This window comes from Hypanus sabinus, chromosome 5 (assembly GCF_030144855.1).
Source record: "Hypanus sabinus isolate sHypSab1 chromosome 5, sHypSab1.hap1, whole genome shotgun sequence".
NCBI classification, from domain to species: Eukaryota; Metazoa; Chordata; class Chondrichthyes; order Myliobatiformes; family Dasyatidae; genus Hypanus; species Hypanus sabinus.
This window is the reverse complement of record NC_082710.1, coordinates 43,206,825-43,226,667: the sequence shown is the minus strand read 5'-3', so window position 1 is coordinate 43,226,667 and position 19,843 is coordinate 43,206,825. Positions and strand designations below refer to the sequence as shown.

The following is a 19,843-nucleotide window of genomic DNA, read 5'->3' as shown; positions in this document are numbered from 1 at the left end:
TAAAAAATGAATTATATACAGTACTTTGTAAAATTAGGAACTGTAATACATAATTATTATATTTTCCATACATGGTACAAAGGTTAATGTAAAGGAAAGTAGATCAGTCAAGAATAAATAAGAATTTCGGAAAATCAACTGGTTCTAATGTCAGAGTGTCATGAGCAAAAAACAATGAAAATGATTGGTAAATGAAACCAAATCATCGGATACTTTGATGATTTTTTTAATGTTTGTGACTTTGATGAGACCATATTGAAGCAGATTTAAATCAGAGAGTCCCTGTCATTGTTATTTTAAGATGGTAAGTGTATAAATTTTTCATGAATTTTACACTTGTATTGGTTTGATTTAAACTTTGTACTGCTAATGTAATGATTAACATGGATCCAACAGGCCAAGGTGAGCATTAGAATTAACATTACATGAGTAAAGAATGTTCGCAATCCATCCCCAAGCTACAGAAGATATTTTAGTTCTCCTCTTCATTAAATGATACAAACCATTGTGTTCTTGTAGCTGTTCTTCAATGAAGTTTTTGATTATTCACTTTATTTTAAATTGAACCAATACATTCAACAATCTTCAGACAAGCCATTGCTTTTTGAATGAAATCTTTAAGACCTTCATCAAATAAATGGTTATTCTTTTGGTTTTGTGAAATCAATTTCCCCATGGCCATTTTCAGATTGAGCACAACAACGCTGAATTGAAATTTCCATTTTCACTCATTTCCTGTTAGGCATCTTGTCAATGGCTTACAATCTCAGCTTCACCAGAGCCAATAATCTTTCCCCACTACCTTAACAGCTTAGACGAGTTTATTTATTCAATATTTGTTATTCATCAACAGAAAAATCTTTGATAGACAAATACAATGGAAATACTTGACTGGCATTGTCAAGCCATGGCCAAACAATATTAAAATTTTGCCAAAGGTAGTGGCTTAAAAACTAGCATATTTATTTGGAATGATGAGTAATCATTGTGCACTTTGTACTGATGATTTAACTAATATCCTGGCACTGAAATAAAAGTGCAAGAGTGTAGATGGGGATGGGGATTGGGCAGGGTCTTTCAAGAAAGCAAGAGGTCATTTTCATGGACCTCCTTGAGGAGATTCAGCCCCCATGGATATGGAACTACTTATTGCTTCATATTTCCATTGAGGCCATTCAGAATGAGGCTTTTAAATTGTGAAGGCTGTATTTTATATTCAAATCCAGTCTGTCTCCTTCTGCTGTTACTCAATCAGTTACCACCATCTATTTTGTACTTTTCATGCCCCTAGAATGTGCTGAATCAGACAATTTATACATTAAACATGCACCGATTACTCTAGAAGATCTGGTCTTTCTCAGAATCAAGTAAGTCAAATTATTGAAATTCTTTTAGGGAGGCTGGAACAAAAATGGGAGTGTATTGGAGTCAGACTTGTTAATTCAATTGCAAAACTTGGGCTTTTTTTCTAGCACTAGTTTCTACATTCAGTCAGGAAAATTAATAAACAGACAAAGTATTTTATGAATGGAAATTATTTACCCACCATGATCAGTGGTTTATACACTGTGCCTACAATTTAGTAATTTAGTAAATAATCAATAGTTACTTACAGTTTTTACTTCCAGAATATATGCAAATCCCACCATAAATTATTCCAAATATGGACAGATTAAATAAAGGGTTTCTTATTTATTTGCAAGTCAAATAATATAAAGAGGCAGAAACCTACCTTAGGTTACAAAAGGAGAGAAGATTATTGTAGACAAGGAAGGCCATTTGATCAAACCAAGTTCATCCATCTGGGAAAATCTTAAATACTCCTGTTAAAGCATTCACTTATTTCGCCATCTGTCAAGTATTCTAATTTATTCATTCACTAACTACTTTGTGAAGAGGAGCGTCCTGATATCTTCATTCATTTTCAGTTAGTTCAAGCCTGACCATGTGATTTAATTTAAAATAATATTCTGGATATTTTCATTCCCTTCAGCTCGATATAATTTCACTTCCAATGCTTCATTTCCATGTCAAAAGGTGTTCCTCCAGCATTATTCATAACTCAGATTTATATTTGTCAGAATCTATGTCATTGCTGCTTTTGTATGCCTCCCATGTTAGGGAATTGCCTATCTATATGACTTGTTGATCAGACACAGTCCAAGTATTCAAAGTGCAGTCTGACTAGAGTGTTAGAATAGTTCCATTGAGACTTCTGACTTATAATCTACACTTATCCTCAGGATTTATTAATTACAGCTCAATGTCAGTGATAATCTACAAGCTTCAAAACCTAGCTCTCTGTACTTCCCTCTGCAACTGGACTGCCTCATTGGGAATAACATCTCCTCCTTGCTGACAATCAACACAGGCACACCTCAGTGATATGTGCTTAGCCCTCTGCTCTACTTCATGACTGCCGGGGCACAACTCAGACGCCATCTATAAATTCATCAATGACAAAACTGTTGTTGACAGAATCCTAGATGGCAATGAGTACAGGAGCAGCATCGATTGGCTGTTTGAGTTCAAAGTTCTAAGGAAATTTATTATCAAATTACATATATGTCATCATATACAACCCTGAGATTTGTTACCTTGCTGGCAGATACAGTAAATCCAAGAAAGGCTGTAGCATCAATGAAGCACTACAGCCAACATGACAGTCATATAATCAATGTGCAAAAGACAACAAACCACAAAATACAAAAAAGATTAAAAAAGCATTAAATATTGAGAACATGAGATGAAGAGCCCTTGGAAGTGAGTCTATAGGTTGTGGGAAGAGTTCAGTGATGGGGCAAGTGAAGCTATTCCCCTGGTTCAAGAGCCTAATGTTTGAGCGGTAATAACTGTTCCTGAACCTGGTAGTGTTGGTCCTAAGGCTCCTGTACCTTCTATCTGATGACAGCAGTGATAAAAGAGCATAACCTGGGTAATGTGCTCAATGGTGGAGAGGGCTTTACACATGATGGAGTGTTGTAGTGCTGTTGTCACAAAAGACTTGTTAGCAAGGCCAAGGAGTTGATTGTGAATGTCAGGAAGGAGAACACACACTAGTCCTCATTGAGGGGGAAAGGTGAAATATGTGAGCAGTTTCAAGTTCCTTGGCATCTACATCTCAGAGGATCTATCTCGGGCCCAACATATTGATGCACAAGTGAAGAAGACATACCAGTAGCTTTATTCCTTTAGGAGTTTGAGAAGATTTGTTATGTTACTGGAGACTCTAGCAAATTCCTACAGAAATACAGAGAAGAGCACTCTGACTGGCTGTATCTCCACTTGGTATTTGGAGTCTCCAATGTGCAGGATTGTACAAGGCTGCAGACGGGCAGCCTCAATCACGGGCACAACCCTCCCCACCACTAAAGGCATCCTTAAAAGGCAGTGCCTCAGGAAGGACTGACACCATCTGGGATATGCCCTCTTCTCATTACTACCATCAGGAAGGAGGTACAGGAGCCTGAGGCCCCATACTCAACACTTAAAGAACAGGTTCTTCGACTTAGCCATCAGCATTCTGATCCCATGAACACTGTCCCATTGTTCCTTTTTTTGCACTTTATAAATTTTCTTTTGTAGTTTGTTTTATACGTTGCTCTGCACCGAGAGCAAATTTTATGACGTAGGTCAGTGATGTTTGATTCTGATCCTGAGATAGTTCAATGTACTTTTGGTTCCAATTTGATAGACCATATCAAAAGCTAATTCTGCCAAATCCAAATGACATTTCACCTTCACCCTCTGGCAATGAGCTGATCTCAGTAAGTAAAGGAAAACTCCGAGGTTCTTGCAGTTTTACAAACAGCTCTGTACATGTGAATGACTCCCTCCAGAGTTCTGCAGTATTGCTGGAGGAGCTGGTGAATCTCATGAAATTATTAAATGTCTTTCTTGTCTCATGGCACATATTACAGAAGAAACCTAATGGAAGCCCAAGTTGTGTTTTCATTGTTATGAGTCTTATGACCAACTTTAGTTGACCAAACTACAGTGCTTCTTTAAACAGTAAGACAATGTGGAAATGTGATCCTAGCCAGCTAATAGCCTAAGTTTATCGCATTGCCAAGCTGTATTTATTAACAGCACAATAAGATGGCTGATCAGAAAAATAACTCCCCTCCCCCACCAACCTCCCATAACTGAATTATAACTGAATAAGAAAATAGTTGGCTCCTGTTCAAGGCAAAATGGAGGGAAAGCACTGCTTTAGATTCACCAATAGTAAGCAGAGGTAGTTTGGTAATAAGGTCACAGAATATGCTCCTTGGTTTTCTGATGGGTTGGACTGTAATGTTTGCCATAAAACTGGAAGGGATTTAACCAGATGTTGTAAGAGTGTAAACCATGACTGAAAATATTAAGAAAGGAAATTAATATCCAATATGCCATAGATATTTCAAAAAGAATTACTAAAATATAAAGGTGCTGATTCTTTAGACCATAAGACCATAAGACATAGGAGCAGAATTAGATCATCTGGCCCATCGAGTCTCTCTGCTATTCAATTATGGCTGATCCTTTTTTAAAATCTCTTCCTCAACCCCAGTTCCCGCCCTTCTCCCCGTAACCTTTGATGCCATGTCCAAGCAAGAACCTATCAATCTCTGCCTTAAGTACACCCAGCGACCCGGCCTCTAAATGTGGCAACAAATTTCAAAAATTCACCATCCTTTGGCTAAAGAAATTTCTCCACCTCTCTGTTTTGAAAGGGCACCCCTCTATTCTGAAGCTGTGCCCTCTTGTTCTATACCAGGGGTCGGCAACCCTTATCACTGAAAGAGCCATATGGACCCGCTTCCCACAGAAAAGAAAACACTGGGAGCCACAAAACCCGTTTGACATTTAAAATGAAATAACACTGCATACAATGTTTTTTTTTGCCTTTATGCTATGTATAAACGAACTATAATGTGTTGCATTTATGAAATCGATGAACTCCTGCAGAGCAAACGAAATTATATTTCTGCATGCAACAAAAACATTTTGAACTCCGAAAAAAAGATGTTGGGTTGAAGGTTACTACATCGTAAGCCTACCTTGGATCGAAAAATTAAAAGAAATCGCGCACTGGCGGGTGTCAGGCATTGGCAGTGGTGACGTATATTAATAGCGATAAAAACACGTTGTAGCGGTGTGCTACACGCAGCGCTAAAATAACAACACGGAGTGGTTAAACTGCAGTCAAAGATAACTTTATTCGAACTAAACAGCCTTGCTTTTAAGCCTCTCTCAACCTGCCCCCCGTGGGCGCGGATGCTCCAAAAGACACGTACTCACAAACCCCCGTAGGCTATCTCCCTTAGCCTGAACGCTGGCAAATTGTGAGCCGGTTCGGATGTGCCAGGAAATGGGTTGCCACAACGTTTTATTTAGATTGTACAAGATCACCATAATCTTCAAATTTAGAATTACATTTCAAAAACTAACAAACTAACATAAAATACATTTTAATTAAATACTCATCTATTTTCCAAAGCCACAGGGAGCCGCAGCACGGAGTTGAAAGAGTCGCATGCGGCTCTGGAGCCGCGGGTTGCCGACCCCTGTTCTAGACTCTCCCACCATGGGAAACATAATTTCCACATCTACTCTGTCTAGGCCTTTCAACATTTGAAAGGTTTCAATGAGATCCTCCCGCCCCCAATCCTTCTAAATTTCAGCAAGTACAGACCCAGAGCTATCAAACGTTCCTCGTATGATAACCCCTTTATTTAGACCCATTTTATCCCCTTCAATTTAATTCTATGCTAATTATTTATCATTTGAGCACCTCCTGTCCATGGGGCAATGGCTCCATCTATAGATGGGCTTTATCATTGCATCACATGAGGGACTAAAACAAATGTATATTAATCTTTAATTCTTCTCATTTTAGTACAATGAAATTAATGCTATTCTCTGTATTCTTTTTATTTATTAAAATTTTTATGAAGGTCAATCTAAATCAGAAGTAAGTATTCAAATAGCTCTTCTCCTAAATGTCAGTTTTCTTTTATACGAGGGATATTCACTGTGATTCGGTTGATGTGCAGTTTTATATATTTTCAGTGTTTCAGATTATGAAGCTGATCTGAACTATCTGAAATATTACACTAAAAGCATGTTTTTAATGCTCTTTCAAGAAAGAATCTGCCTGAGTAAAAAACCCAAATTAAAATGCTGGGATTCCATTGATTGTATTAATTCTTTAAATTGTACTAATTTTCTTGGGATCACGGGCACATGCAGAATTATATACTTGACATTGTTATATCAAAAGTATTATTACTAATAAATTGACGAAGTATGCCAATTTCTATCTCCGGATAACCGGGTAACTGGCCTACTTGAAGAAAGCTGCATTTTCTGTTGCACTCTTGGATACCAAATAATAGTTTTAAATTGGGAAACCAAAAGGAAGCAATAATGTTCTATACTTTGACTCATTGCTCTGAAACACGGCCACTTTTAGGTTTGTGATTAAGCATTTAATATTTAGCAAATTTTTGATGAGTCAATTGTGAGTGTAATTTGAAATGGTTGCTATTTTTTAAACAAAATTCTATGTCATTTATTTTATTATGAAAAATCCTGTTGGTAACAGTAAACTGAAAAAATAATTTGGTATTACAAATGTATATATTTTTAATTTCAACAATGGCACGTATTTGACATTGTTTCCATGAAAGGTACTAAAATCCTAAATTGCATTATTCATGTCAGCTGATAAATTCAGTTCCTGTAGTACTATTAACATTTATGAGTATCACTCTGACTATAAATAAAGAGTGGATTATTCAGTTTTAAATCTGGTCTTGTAACAAAACCTGGCGAAGGGCAGAAGGATGAGAAAAGATCCAGAAGTGACATCTTTAAAAATAACATCTCTTACGTTTGGAGAATCAAAAGTAAATTCACTGATGATTTTGACATATAGTTTACAACTGTGTCTCTAATTGCCCGTGAAGGAATTGCATTTCTGAATACCCATGAATGACTTGCATACCTACTCCCATCTAGTCACGCTCAAATGTCAGGAAGAATCAAAGCAATGTGAACATCCAGTTCATTACAACATGTTCAATAATATTTATACTTCTTCAGAAGTGAAGTAGTTCAAGCTGGAATGCAGCAAGTTCGAGCTATGGGCTGATAAATGGCAAACACCATTAGCAGTGCAAATTGAGAACCAATGACAATAGACAGTCTGATTACCTACTGCAAAATCTGATAGCATTATCATTGCCAAAAACCCACCTTTGACGCTTAAGAGTGGTGGCTGGGGGAGGATGAGGCTAAGTCTCTACTGTTCAGGAATGCGACTGATCTAGCCGATTCATATTATGGCTACAAAATTGTGTCAAACTCAGTGCTCAATGAATCACCTGATAGTACAAAGTTATTCCACCATCTACAAGTCAACAATATGACTATTAGAATTCTAAAACTTTCAAGAAACAGGACAAAGCTTCATGCTTGATTGACAGGTATTCAGTGGCCAATAAAACAGGTGATCCATTGAGCATTGAGTACCTGAACCCTAAACCTTGATCCGTCCAACATCAGTACACCTTGCTTGTGGTGTGCTGTCTATGAATTGCACTGAAGCTACTGGCCTGAACTACTCTGGCAGGATCTATTAAAACAGAGGCCTCTATCAGCAAGGAGCATTTCGGAACATGACGGCCTGTGGGTTCCACTCCAAGTTGGAAATCAAATCACTGCCCCTTAGTCATTGCTGCATCAGGACCCCCTGACCAAAACCAATGTGGGACTACCTTTACCAGAGGCACTGTGGCTATTCAAAAAAGTAGCCCACCTCCACTTCTTCGGGGGCAATTAGGGATGTTGATCTTGAATATGACGTTTGCGTCTTGAAAAATTCATGTTTGAATAAAGTATTATGGTGGAGAGGCACTGTAGGCCTCTGTTAGTATCGTGACACCATGGATTTGTGCCTTGGAAAGTTTCCAGTGCGCAATCCTGGGCAAAGTTGTATGGAAAACCAGCAGTTGCCCAAGCTGCAAGTCTCCCCTCTCCATGCCACCAATTTTGTCCAAGGGAAGGGCATTAGGGACCCATACAGCTTGGCACCAGTGTTGTCACAGAGCAATGTGTGATTAAGTGCCTTGCTCAAGGACACACATGCAGCTTCAGCCAAGGCTCGAACTAGCGACCTTCAGATCACCAGACGAGTGCCTTAACCACATAGCCTCCATCTGCTCTTTTAACCATTACCTTCATGATGAAGGATACAGATCATGAAAAAATTGACAAAGGTTTTAGCTTTGAATTCTAAAGGCAGGAAGTTTACTGGACCTGATCAATGGCTGGCATTGTATGGCATGAATTTTACCTTCAACAATACAGGTGTAGCTCAGGTCTTGTTACATGTGGGCATGGTTTGCACTTTGTAAGAAAGTGTCTATGGAACTGCGCACTCTGCAATCATCAGTCAATAGGCAACATCAGATCTAATGAAATAGATGAAGATAAACTGAGGGAACTTACAAAATATATGGTGACAACTCATCTTTCATGAGTTAAATTTCATCTGTCACATTCTGTCCATTACAGAAATTTCTTCCCTCACTCACAGTGGACAGCAATCTGTAGTCAGCAATGGCACATCCTTCTGCATTAAAGGTATATATAAATGCATCCTTCTTCTGTAATGACCACTTTAAAAACAAAATAAATCGTTGGCACTTGTGAGCAGTAAGTTATGGTTATTAAAAGGTTGCAATATAATCCCAAATGTATAATGTATTGTGCACTCAAACATATATTTGGTCAGCAGAATTTCATATTAATAATTATGCATAGTACAAATTCAATTTGGTATGATTTATAATGCTAATATTGAAGTTTTTTTGTTTATCTGAGATACAGCATTGCCAACACTCATACTTTGATAAATTTATTGTCTCCTTTGTTATTATTTAAAATGTGCAATTCTCAAGGATAGAATAGAGAAGGATGGAATATAACCTCCCCTAGAGGCCACTATCGTGTGAGTCATGCATAACAAGATAATAAAAACAAGGGTGGCTGAATAAATCCAAACATGTTGTGTGAGCGATCTATCTCAACATTTTTCGGAACATCCCAGTAGAATGAAAGCCAGATTCACTTGTGGAGCCCTGGTAAAATTGAAGACAATGTATATCAAAGAGAAAATTCTCCAATAATTGGAGTCATGTCTTATACGTTGCTATCTGGATTTTTTGATGTTGTTTCTTGTTTGAAAATGAAGTATTTGTTGCTTCTTGATTAAAATTAGCCTTGATTTGTTAGAATGAAGCTTAGAAATTTCAAGTTCTTACTGCCCCTTACTTTCTTAATTTCATCAGAATGTTATGTCACAATTCAAACACACAAAAAGAAAGTACACTTGCTTATTCTAACTATTTCAGTTGAAATTGTTTACAGAAATTACAAACCAGGAATCAAAACAGAAAATGATGGAAATTCACTATGGATCTAGAGGCATTTGTGAAGGATTTTGGCATTTTTTTCAGAAACCGTCAGTCGGTACTTTGTTCAAATACTGACCTATTTTTCTTCTCCAAATGAGGATAAACTTAATTGTTTTGTCTTCATTTCAAATCTTCCTTCAATTTTTGAATTTAGTTCTCATCACGACAGACGTGTTTATCACTTCTGCCACAAAATGCTTGCTGCTTATAGATCTCTCTTACACCTAAATCCAGGGCATCTGCTGTGATTGAAAGTAGCATCTTTCTGTTTGAATCAGGAGAGTTTGGTTTGATCATGCTCTTCAGAGACTGGGTATAAACAATGTAGGTGGTTACCAAGGGACTGGTGTGCTGTCATTATTACTTTCTGTCCTATCTAGAAGAACCCACGTTAAGAAGAGCAATGGAGTTATCCCTGACATTTCAATCACTCACCCTCACATGAAGATTTGAACGGATTAACCTGTTATCGTCACATTTATCTTTTCAGCAGTTCAAAGTAGTTGCTGCATTTCTTACATGCCGGCACCTCTTCATGGCTTATATGGAACTTAGGAGCATTTGCAAATAGATATGAAACATGCTATATAAATGCCACAACTTACTGAAACTTAAAAAAAATCTAGATGCTGTAAATCTACAACAAATCAGAAATGGCAGAAAAAAAAAATCACCCAATCAGGCGAAATCTGTGAAAAGAGAGTCAATATTTTAGGTCTGTAACAGTTTTTAATGAAGGGTCACAAACCAGAAATATGTGCATTTGAGTTGTGAAGCATTTTCTGTTTTAGTTGTGCAATTTTCTTTTCTTTTCTCAATTTCACTTCATTTCATTTACTTCCTGATTCCATTTACTCCCCAATTAGCAACAGTTTAAGGAAAGGAAGGGTTCTTGCACCTTCACTTGTCAGCATCTTGTTGGATCCTCTGCTTCATATGTCTTTTACTAACAGCAAAACTGGAGTCAAGCCTGGATTCAATTTTAGGTTGAAGCAAAAACAGCCTTCTATACATTCTGCTTTCTTTCACTCATTTCCTACCATTGTCCCTCTTTCTCAATGACCAGGGATCTGGGAATACAGGTCCACAATTCTACCAAGGTGGCATCACAGGTAGATAGGTTCATAAAGAAAGATTTTGGCACATTGGCCTCCATAAATTGAAGTATTGAGTACAGGAGATGGGATGTTGTGTTGGAGTTGTAGAAGACATTGGTGAGGCCTAATTGGGAGTAATTGGTGCAGTTTTGGTCACCCATCTATGGGAAAGATGGAAATAAAGTTGAAAGAATGCAGAGAAAATTTACAAGGATGTTTCTGGGTCTGGAGGACCTGAATTATAAGGAAAGATTCAATAGCCTGAGACTTTATTCTTTGGAATGTAGAAAATTGACAGGAAATTTGATCGAGAAACAAAATTATGAGAGGTATAGATAGAGCAGTGTTTCCCAGCCTTTTTTAACCCAACCGCCCCCCCCCCCCACCAAAGCATCTTTATACTTGCCAATGCCTCTTAGGCACAATATTCTTTCCAGTGCCCCAATAATGTAGACACATGTCTACCATATGCTAACATGAGAAAAATGATTCTGCTTTAAATTTTTATTTGTCTTTAAACCTAGACTACACAGTACCTGTGTGCTGTACAGCAGCTTTGATATCAATGTGATCTTTGAGCTTGATGGTTTTTAGCAAGAGTTGAAATATCTGGTTCAAGTTGTGACAGCAAAAACCTTAAATCCCCATGTGTAACAAATGTCCAAGTGGCTTCTGTTTTTTGTGAGTATATGGTTCACTGAAGCCTCTTTATACAAGGATGGAAATATAATGAAAAGCTCTTCTCCAAAGACCAGGAAACTTTGTATGACTGTGCAACTACATACCACAAAAGCTGACATTTTTGAAAAGCATTTTTGCTTCTTCATCAGCCTGAATTTCAATAATTTCTTCTTATAAGCTTCTTCCTGTACCTTGCAAATAAATGTGTTATTTACCCAGTCCTTGAATTGATTCTAAAAAAGTCCTTCTTCAGTGACTGCAGGTATAAGCAGTACTCTTGCAAATCACCATCTGTGAAATACACTTTCCATGCAGGAAAACTATGAGCACATTCTTCTCCCAAATGTTTTGCTTATATATTTCCAATCTTCCGATAAAAGTGGATACTGCACATTTTGCCTGGATTAAGTTCAAATTTTCACCCGGCTGTTAGAATGCTCATTTTGTCATATAGATCAGCGAGGTATGCCGCACCTCCATGTAGAAGTTCTATCTCGTTTCCCAAGCTCTTGTTGACTTTGTAACCCCCTGGGTCGCCTCAGGCTCGCTCAGCTCATTTCCGTCTAGGGGGAGCAGCCTTCGGCCCCGCCAAACTGGGTAATCAGCTGGTGTGGATGCTGTGTGATGTCCCCGCCTCGCCCGAAAACAGACAGTACACCATATGCGATTAAATGAGTACAATTTATAAAGGTTACTATAACTAAGTGATTAATAACGATACAGTATATATGAAGAAAAAAATAAAGAAAAGGCGCCAAACTTATCAAAGTCCAAACCACTTCATGCACAACCGTTGGAGCTCAATTACTGAAGTCTTCTGGCCACCATTCGATCCCCTCTGAACGCCTCGACTCACAGCTTAGGACAACCCGAAATGGTCAACCAAGCACATCTAGATTCATCTCCTCTCCTCGGAGTACCTCCTGGCCTCGGACCCCCGCTTGGGGTCCATTCCTCGCCCAGTTTACAGCATCGCGTCCTCTCTCTCTCACCCCTCACGCTGATCTGCCCAAAAGCCCACCAACAATAGCTTACAGACTCAGAAGAAAGAACATTAATCCCAATTGGTTTACAAAGGAATACAATTCTCATTATCAGTAAATTTTAACCCAAACAAGCTTCCAGCACTCTCTCGCAACAAAGAAGCATTCCTGCTTTTAACAAAACAAAGAAGCCATTTTGATTACATATACAGTAACAAAGAAAAATAAGAAACCCCCTTTACAACTTCAAGCAAAAATTCAACCACAGTGTCAAAAAGATCAAAGGAATGTTTTAATCAGCAACTTTATGACAGCAAAAGCACTTCAGTGTAAAGAAGCAAGTGTTCAAACTCTTCACTGTTATCTTGGCAAAACTGGCAAAATATTCTGCTATTTAATGATTGAGCTTTAATTTTGTTGATAGTAGATATTGCAAGAGTTATGCTTGAAAAAAGTCGCTGGGTGAGGTTTTTGGCTGTGAGATGTTGATGATGAATTAGACAGTGGATTGCAAAAAGACTTGAAATTTCATTTTTCATAAATACCTCTAAACCTGTCATATGTGGTGCTCCAACTGTTGCACAAGAAGTCATGTTCCTAATCAGAATACTTTTATCCTCAGTATACATTTTGAGCTTGTCATAGATTGATTCTCTATTGATATTTGTTTTTAACTTTTTACAAAAGAGAATCTCTTCATGATCTTCTCCATTTTCGGAATCCAAATCAGAATCAGTATCAGGTTTATTATCACCGGCATGTGACATGAAATTTGTTAACTTAGCAGCAGCAGTTCAATGCAATACATAATCTAGCAGAGAGAGAAAAATAATAAATAAAATAAAATAATAATAAATAAGTAAGTAAATCAGTTACAGTATATGTACATTGAATAGATTTAAAAAAGTGCAAAAACCAGAAATACTGTATATTAAAAAAAGTGAGGTAGTGTTCAAGGGTTCAATGTCCGTTTAAGAATCAGAATCGTATTGCAGAAGATGAGAAGCTGTTCTTGAATTGCTGAGTGTGTGCCTTCAGGCTTCTGTACCTCCTATCTGATGGTAACAGTGAGAAAAATGCATGCCCTGGGTGCTGGAGGTCCTTAATAATGGATGTTGCCTTTCTGAGACACTGCTCCCTGAAGATGTCCTAGGTACTAGGACTAGAATTCTATACTTGAATGCACGTAGTATCAGAAATAAGGCAGATGAGCTTGAAGCTCAGATGAAAATGGGGAACTACGATATTGTTGGGATAACGGAGACATGGCTGCAAGGGGATCAGGCCTGGGAATTGAGTGTACCAGGGTATACGTGCTATCGTAGAGACAGAAATATGGGAAGAGGGGGTGGGGTGGCCCTGTTGGTGAGGAATGAGATTCAGTCCTTAGCAAGGGGTGACTTAGGAACAGGGGAAGTAGAGTCTGTGTGGATTGAGCTGAGGAACAGTAAGGGTAAAAAGACCCTAATGGGTGTTGTGTACAGGCCCCCAAACAGTAGCGTGGATATTGGGTACAAGTTGATTAGGGAGTTAACATTGGCATGTGCTAAAGGCAATGCAGTCGTTATGGGAGATTTCAACATGCAGGTGAACTGGGAGAATCAGGTAGGTGCTGGACCCCAGGATAGGGAGTTTGTGGAGTGACTAAAGGATGTATTTTTGGAACAGCTTGTGCTTCAGCCAACCAGGAACGAGGCTATTTTGGACTTGGTGATGTGTAATGAACAGGAATTGATAAGTGATCTTGAAGTAAAGGAGCCATTAGGAAGTAGTGATCATAACATGATAAGTTTTTATCTACAATTTGAGAGGTATGAGGGCAGATCAGAGGTGTCAGTGTTGCAATTAAATAAAGGAGACTACAGAGCCATGAGGGAAGAACTGGCCAAAGTTAAATGGGCGGATGCCCTGGCAGGAAAGACAGTGGATCAGCAGTGGCAGATATCCTTGGGGATAATACAAAAGATGCAAAAGCAGTTCATTCCAATGAGAAGGAAGGATTCAAAGAGGGGGAAGGGGCCACAGTGGTTGACAAAGGAAGTCAGAGATTGTATAGCATTAAAGAAAAAGAAGTATGACAGGGCTAAGATGAGTGGGAATACAGATGATTGGGAAAGTTTTAAGGAACTGCAGATCTTAACTAAAAAAGCAATACGGAGAGAAAAAAATCAGGTATGAGCTCAGTCTAGCCAGGAATATAAAAGGGGATAGCAAAAGCTTTTTTAGCTATGTGAAGAGAAAGAAGATAGTTAAGAACAATGTTGGCCCCTTGAAGAATGAATTGGGAGAAATTGTTATGGGAAACAGGGAAATGGCAACAGAATTTAATGCATACTTTAGATCTGTCTTCACCAGGGAGGACACAAGCAATCTCCCAGATGTATGGATGGGCCAGGGTCATAAGATATCAGAGGAATTGAGACAGATTGACATTAGGAAAGAAACTGTGATGAGTAGACTGGTAGGACTGAAGGCTAATAAATCCCCGGGTCCAGATGGTCTGCATCCGAGGGTTCTAAAAGAGGTGGCTCAGGAAATTGCGGATGCATTGGTAATCATTTTCCAATGTTCCTTAGATTCAGGATCAGTTCCTGAAGGTTGGAGAGTGGCTAATGTTGTCCCACTTTTCAAGAAGGGAGGGAAGGAGAAAACGGAGAACTATCGCCCTGTTAGCCTAACGTCAGTCGTGGGGAAGATGCTTGAGTCCATTATTAAGGACGAAATAGTGGCACATCTAGATGGCAGAAATAGGATTAGACCGAGCCAGCAAGGATTTACCAAGGGCAAATCATGCTTGACTAATCTGTTGGAGTTTTTTGAGGGTGTAACAAGGATGTTAGACGAGGGTAAGCCAGTGGATGTTGTATACCTAGATTTTCAGAAGGCATTCGATAAGGTGCCACATAGGAGATTGGTGAGTAAAATCAGAGCTCATGGCATTGGGGGCAGGGTTTCAACATGGATAGAAAACTGGTTGGCAGATAGAAAGCAAAGGGTAGCAGTGAATGGGTGTTTCTCGGACTGGCTGGAGGTGACTAGTGGGGTACCACAGGGCTCTGTATTGGGACCACAGCTCTTTACGATTTATGTCAATGATTTAGATGAGGGCATTGAAAACTATATCAGCAAGTTTGCTGACGATACTAAACTGGGTGGCAGTGTGACATGCGAAGAGGACGTTAGGAGAATACAGGGAGACTTGGATAGGCTGGGTGAGTGGGCAGATACTTGGCAGATGTAATTCAATGTGAATAAATGTGATGTTATCCACTTTGGAAGCAGGAACAAGAGGGCAGAGTATTGTCTGAACGGTGTAGAGTTAGGTAAGGGAGAAATGCAAAGAGACCTAGGAGTCCTAGTTCACTAGTCAATGAAGGTGAATGAGCAAGTGCAACAGGCAGTGAAGAGGGCAAATGGAATGTTAGCCTTTGTTACAAGGGGAATTGAATACAAGAGCAAGGATGTCCTTTTGCATTTGTACAGGGCCCTGGTGAGACCACACCTGGAATATTGTGTACAGTTTTGGTCTCCAGGTTTAAGGAAGGACATTCTGGCAGTTGAGGAAGTGCAGCGTAGATTCACTAGGTTGATTCCTGGGATGGCAGGGCTGTCTTACGCAGAGAGATTGGAGAGATTGGGCTTGTACACGCTGGAATTGAGGAGATTGAGAGGGGATCTGATTGAAACGTTTAAGATAATTAAAGGATTTGATAGGATTGAGGCAGGAAATATGTTCCAGATGTTGGGAGAGTCCAGTACCAGAGGGCATGGATTGAGAATAAGAGGTCAGTTATTTAAAACAGAGTTGAGGAAGAGCTTCTTCTCCCAGAGAGTTGTGCAGGTGTGGAATGCACTACCTCGGAAGACGGTGGAGGCCAATTCTCTGGATGCTTTCAAGAAGGAGCTAGATAGATATCTGATGGATAGGAGAATCAAGGGATATGGGGACAAGGCAGGGACTGGGTATTGATAGTGAATGATCAGCCATGATCTCAGAATGGCGGTGCAGACTCGAGGGGCCGAATGGTCAACTTCTGCACCTATTGTCTATTGTCTATTGTACCTTATAGGCTAGTACCCAAAATGGAGCTCACTAGATTTACAACCCTCTGCAGCTTCTTTTGGTCCTGTGCAGTAGCCCCCCCCCCCCACCCCCATACCAGTCAGTGATGTGCAGCCTGTCAGAATGCTCTCCAGGGTACATCTATAGAAGTTTTTGAGTGTATTTGTTGACATGCCAAATCTCTCCAAACTCTCAATGAAGTATAGCCAATGTCTTGCTTTTTTTATAACTGCATCTATATGTTGGGTCCAGGTTAGATCCTCAGAGACCTTGACACCCAGGAACTTGAAACTGCTCACTCTCTCCACTTCTGATCCCTCTATAAGGATTGCTGTGTGTTTCTTTGCCTTACCCTTCCTGAAGTCGACAATCAGCTTTTTCATGTTACTGATGTTGAGTGCCAGGTTGTTGCTGTGAAACCACTCCACCAGTTGGCATATCTCACTCCTGTACACCCTCTCATCACCACCTGAGATTCTACCAACAATGGTTGTATTGTCAGCAAATTTATAGACGGTATTTGAGCTAAGCCTAGACACATCATCATGTGTATGTAGAGAGTAGAGCAGTGGGCTAAGGACAATCCCCTGAGGTGTTGATCGTCAGCGAGAAGGATTTGTTATCTTCAATCTGCACAGATTGTGGTCTTCTGGTTAGGAAGTCAAGGATCCAATTGCAGAGGTAGGTACAGAGGCCCAGGTTCTGCAACTTCTCAATCAGGTTTGTGGGAATGATGGTGTTAAATGCTGAGTTATAGTCAATGAACAGCATCCTGACATAGGTGTTGGTGTTGTCCAGGTGGTCTAAAGCCGCGTGGACAGCCATTGAGATTGAGTCTGCCATTGACCTATTGTGGCGATAGGCAAATTGCAGTGGGTCCAGGTCCTTGGTGAGGCAAGAGTTCAGTCTAGTCATGACCAACCTCTCAAAGCATTTCATTGCTGTCAATTTTTGATAAACTGTACATATGCCATTAGCACTACTTCATTATTCTGCACAGTTGGCTCATTCAGTTGCATCCCAAATTCTGGTTTTTGTTGCCCTGTGCATAGTTGATACTCAATGTTTTCACTCATTTCGTCAATACGATGAGCTACAGAGTAATTTACTCTGAGCAATTGATTTTAAAATATTGGTATCCATTTTGAGAACAGTGGTGAGTACTTCTGATACAGCAGGCATTATTAATCCTTCACCAAATGTATCAGATTTTCCACAGTTTGCTATCATTTTGGAAATGTTATAAGAAATAATGAGACCACTGTCAAAGTCATTTTTAGCTTTCTTGGAAAATGACTCCAGTGTGCAACACTTTTCAAATGCTTCTTTCATCTTCTGGAACTGAGTACTACCGTATGTAGTCTTTTCAGGGTGTCTGTTACAGAAGTGATCCTGCAATCTTGATGGCTTCATGGCTTCATTAGACAGGACAGTATTACAAATAAGACACATGGGGCCTCACTGATCTGAGGTGAATGGAATAAAGCCACACTCCAGATATGTAACATTGTATTGACACACTTGCTGTAGTTTCTGACTCTTAATAGGATTAGAATTTAAGGCTTCACTGCCTTCTGACTCATGGAGATCACGCAGCACATATTTATCCATCAATGACGGGGCTAAATTAAAATGAAAAATTAATATAAACAGGGCATATGGTACTTATCAGATGTTGATGACAGCAGCGAGTTGACACAGTTAGTCAGGTCTCGTGCCTCGAGTTAGGGTGCCACTTACTGTCTCCCCCCCCAACAACCTCTATTTCCCCTAACATCCCCCCTTAGGGCTCGTAACTGCCCCCGTTGGGAATCACTGAGATAGCGTAAATTTACAAGGAGCCTTTTTCCACTAAGGATGGATGGGACAACTAGAGGTCATAAGTTAAAGGTGAAAGGTGAAAAGTTTAAGAGGAGTGTGAGGGGACCTTTCTCTCAGAGGATCGTGAGAGTGTGAACGAGCTGCCAGCACAAATAGTGCATGTGAGCTCAATTTCAACATTTAAGTAAAGTTTCGATTTGTACATGGTTGGTAGGGTTATGGAGGGATATGATTCTGGTGCAGGTCATTGGCAATAGGTGGTTTAAATGGTTCAGTATGGACTAGAGGGCTGAAGGGCCTGATTCTATGCTGTACTTTTTATGACTCTAATGTTCTAGAATTCCCTTATTTTGCAGCTCCTCCCCCAGATGACCCTGATATCTCATCAATTCATTCCTCCAAATAAAGCTCTCCAGCACAGTTTCTGTTGCTGCTCTGAAGCCCCCAAAGTCTTCTCATCAGCCCCACGCTGTTGCATCTGCTAACCCATTCATAAAATGATTTATTAACAAGCATCTGTTCATACTTACAATGCCATACAATGATCAGGCTGTTCTGTGATATATATCCTGGCTCCTCCTTTAGTGCTCAGACGAATACATTACTTCACTCTTCAGAGAAGACCTGCAACAAATTTACTTGAAAGTGATGGTCATCACAAATGCAGAAACATTGGCGGAAATTCCAAAATTGCTTGTTCCACAGGCTTTGCCACTAACAGTCTCCCATATTACAATGAAAGGAAGTCCATCAAACTGACTATTGCTTGTTAGACCTTCTGAAATCTTAAGCATTGTTACATGAGGTTTAAATACTTTTAGCGGTGTACTCAGTAATAACTGATGACTAACAGCTGTCTGGACAAATACAACTTGATCAAACAAATAATTTTAATCAATATGGCAGCCAGAAAAGAACACTTAAATGTTTAAAATTATTCAATTATCTATCTCACAAAGGAAAAGAGAAATTGTTTCATCTGTTAAAATTGTCTTGTAGTTGGTGGAAAGATGTTGGGAAGAGTAACGATCGATTACTTTAATCAATGTATTTCAGAAAAGTCTCCTCAGTTGGAAAGCAGTAACTGAAATAACTTGTTGAAAGAGAGAGATTCAATTCAAGAAAAATACATTGCAGATCTTTATTTTTATTGATTTGACGAAGATATGCGGCACTGTAGCTAGACAAAGATACTGAAAAAATTAGCTTTTAGGTAAAAACGTCACTGGGGCAGAAAAGCCAAATTGGTGGAAATTCAATTAACCTTCTAATTAAAACCAGTGTAAGGAAAGGAAAGGTTCTTAAGTAAAAGAAGTTATACTTCTCTTAACTTTTACTAACAGCAAAACTGGACTCAGAACTGGATTCTATTTTAGGTTGAAGCTAAAACAGATGATTTGGAAGAACTTGTTATTGGGCTCCTTTATGTTGTTGGCCAGACTGCCATTTCCTAGGTTGGCATGTAAAACTCATAACTCATTGAGTAACAGCTGGCCTGAATTTGCTGTGTCCATCAGCCTTAAAAACACAGCAATTACTTGTTCATCTCAACCCAGATAAGGATTGTCCCCTGCCAAATAATTCTGTCAGTGATCACATTCAGACCTGAGGATTTTTTTTATTAGAAGGAATTGGACTTTTGGACCTATGTGATCACTCTGTGAAAGAGAAGACTGATAATTGAGTAACACACACAAAATGCTGGAGGAAAGAGGTATCTGAAGAGATTCTGGA

General features: G+C 39.3%; 1 long non-coding RNA gene across 1 annotated transcript in view; it reads left to right on the top strand.

Moving 5' to 3' along the window:
* The window catches only part of LOC132393678 (uncharacterized), a 37,740-nt gene that overhangs the window by 4,106 nt on the left and 13,791 nt on the right, over positions 1-19,843 (top strand). Inside the window, exon 2 of the long non-coding RNA XR_009512032.1 lies at positions 8,563-8,631. This is a non-coding gene — a long non-coding RNA (uncharacterized LOC132393678). The remainder of the gene's footprint in view (positions 1-8,562; positions 8,632-19,843) is intronic.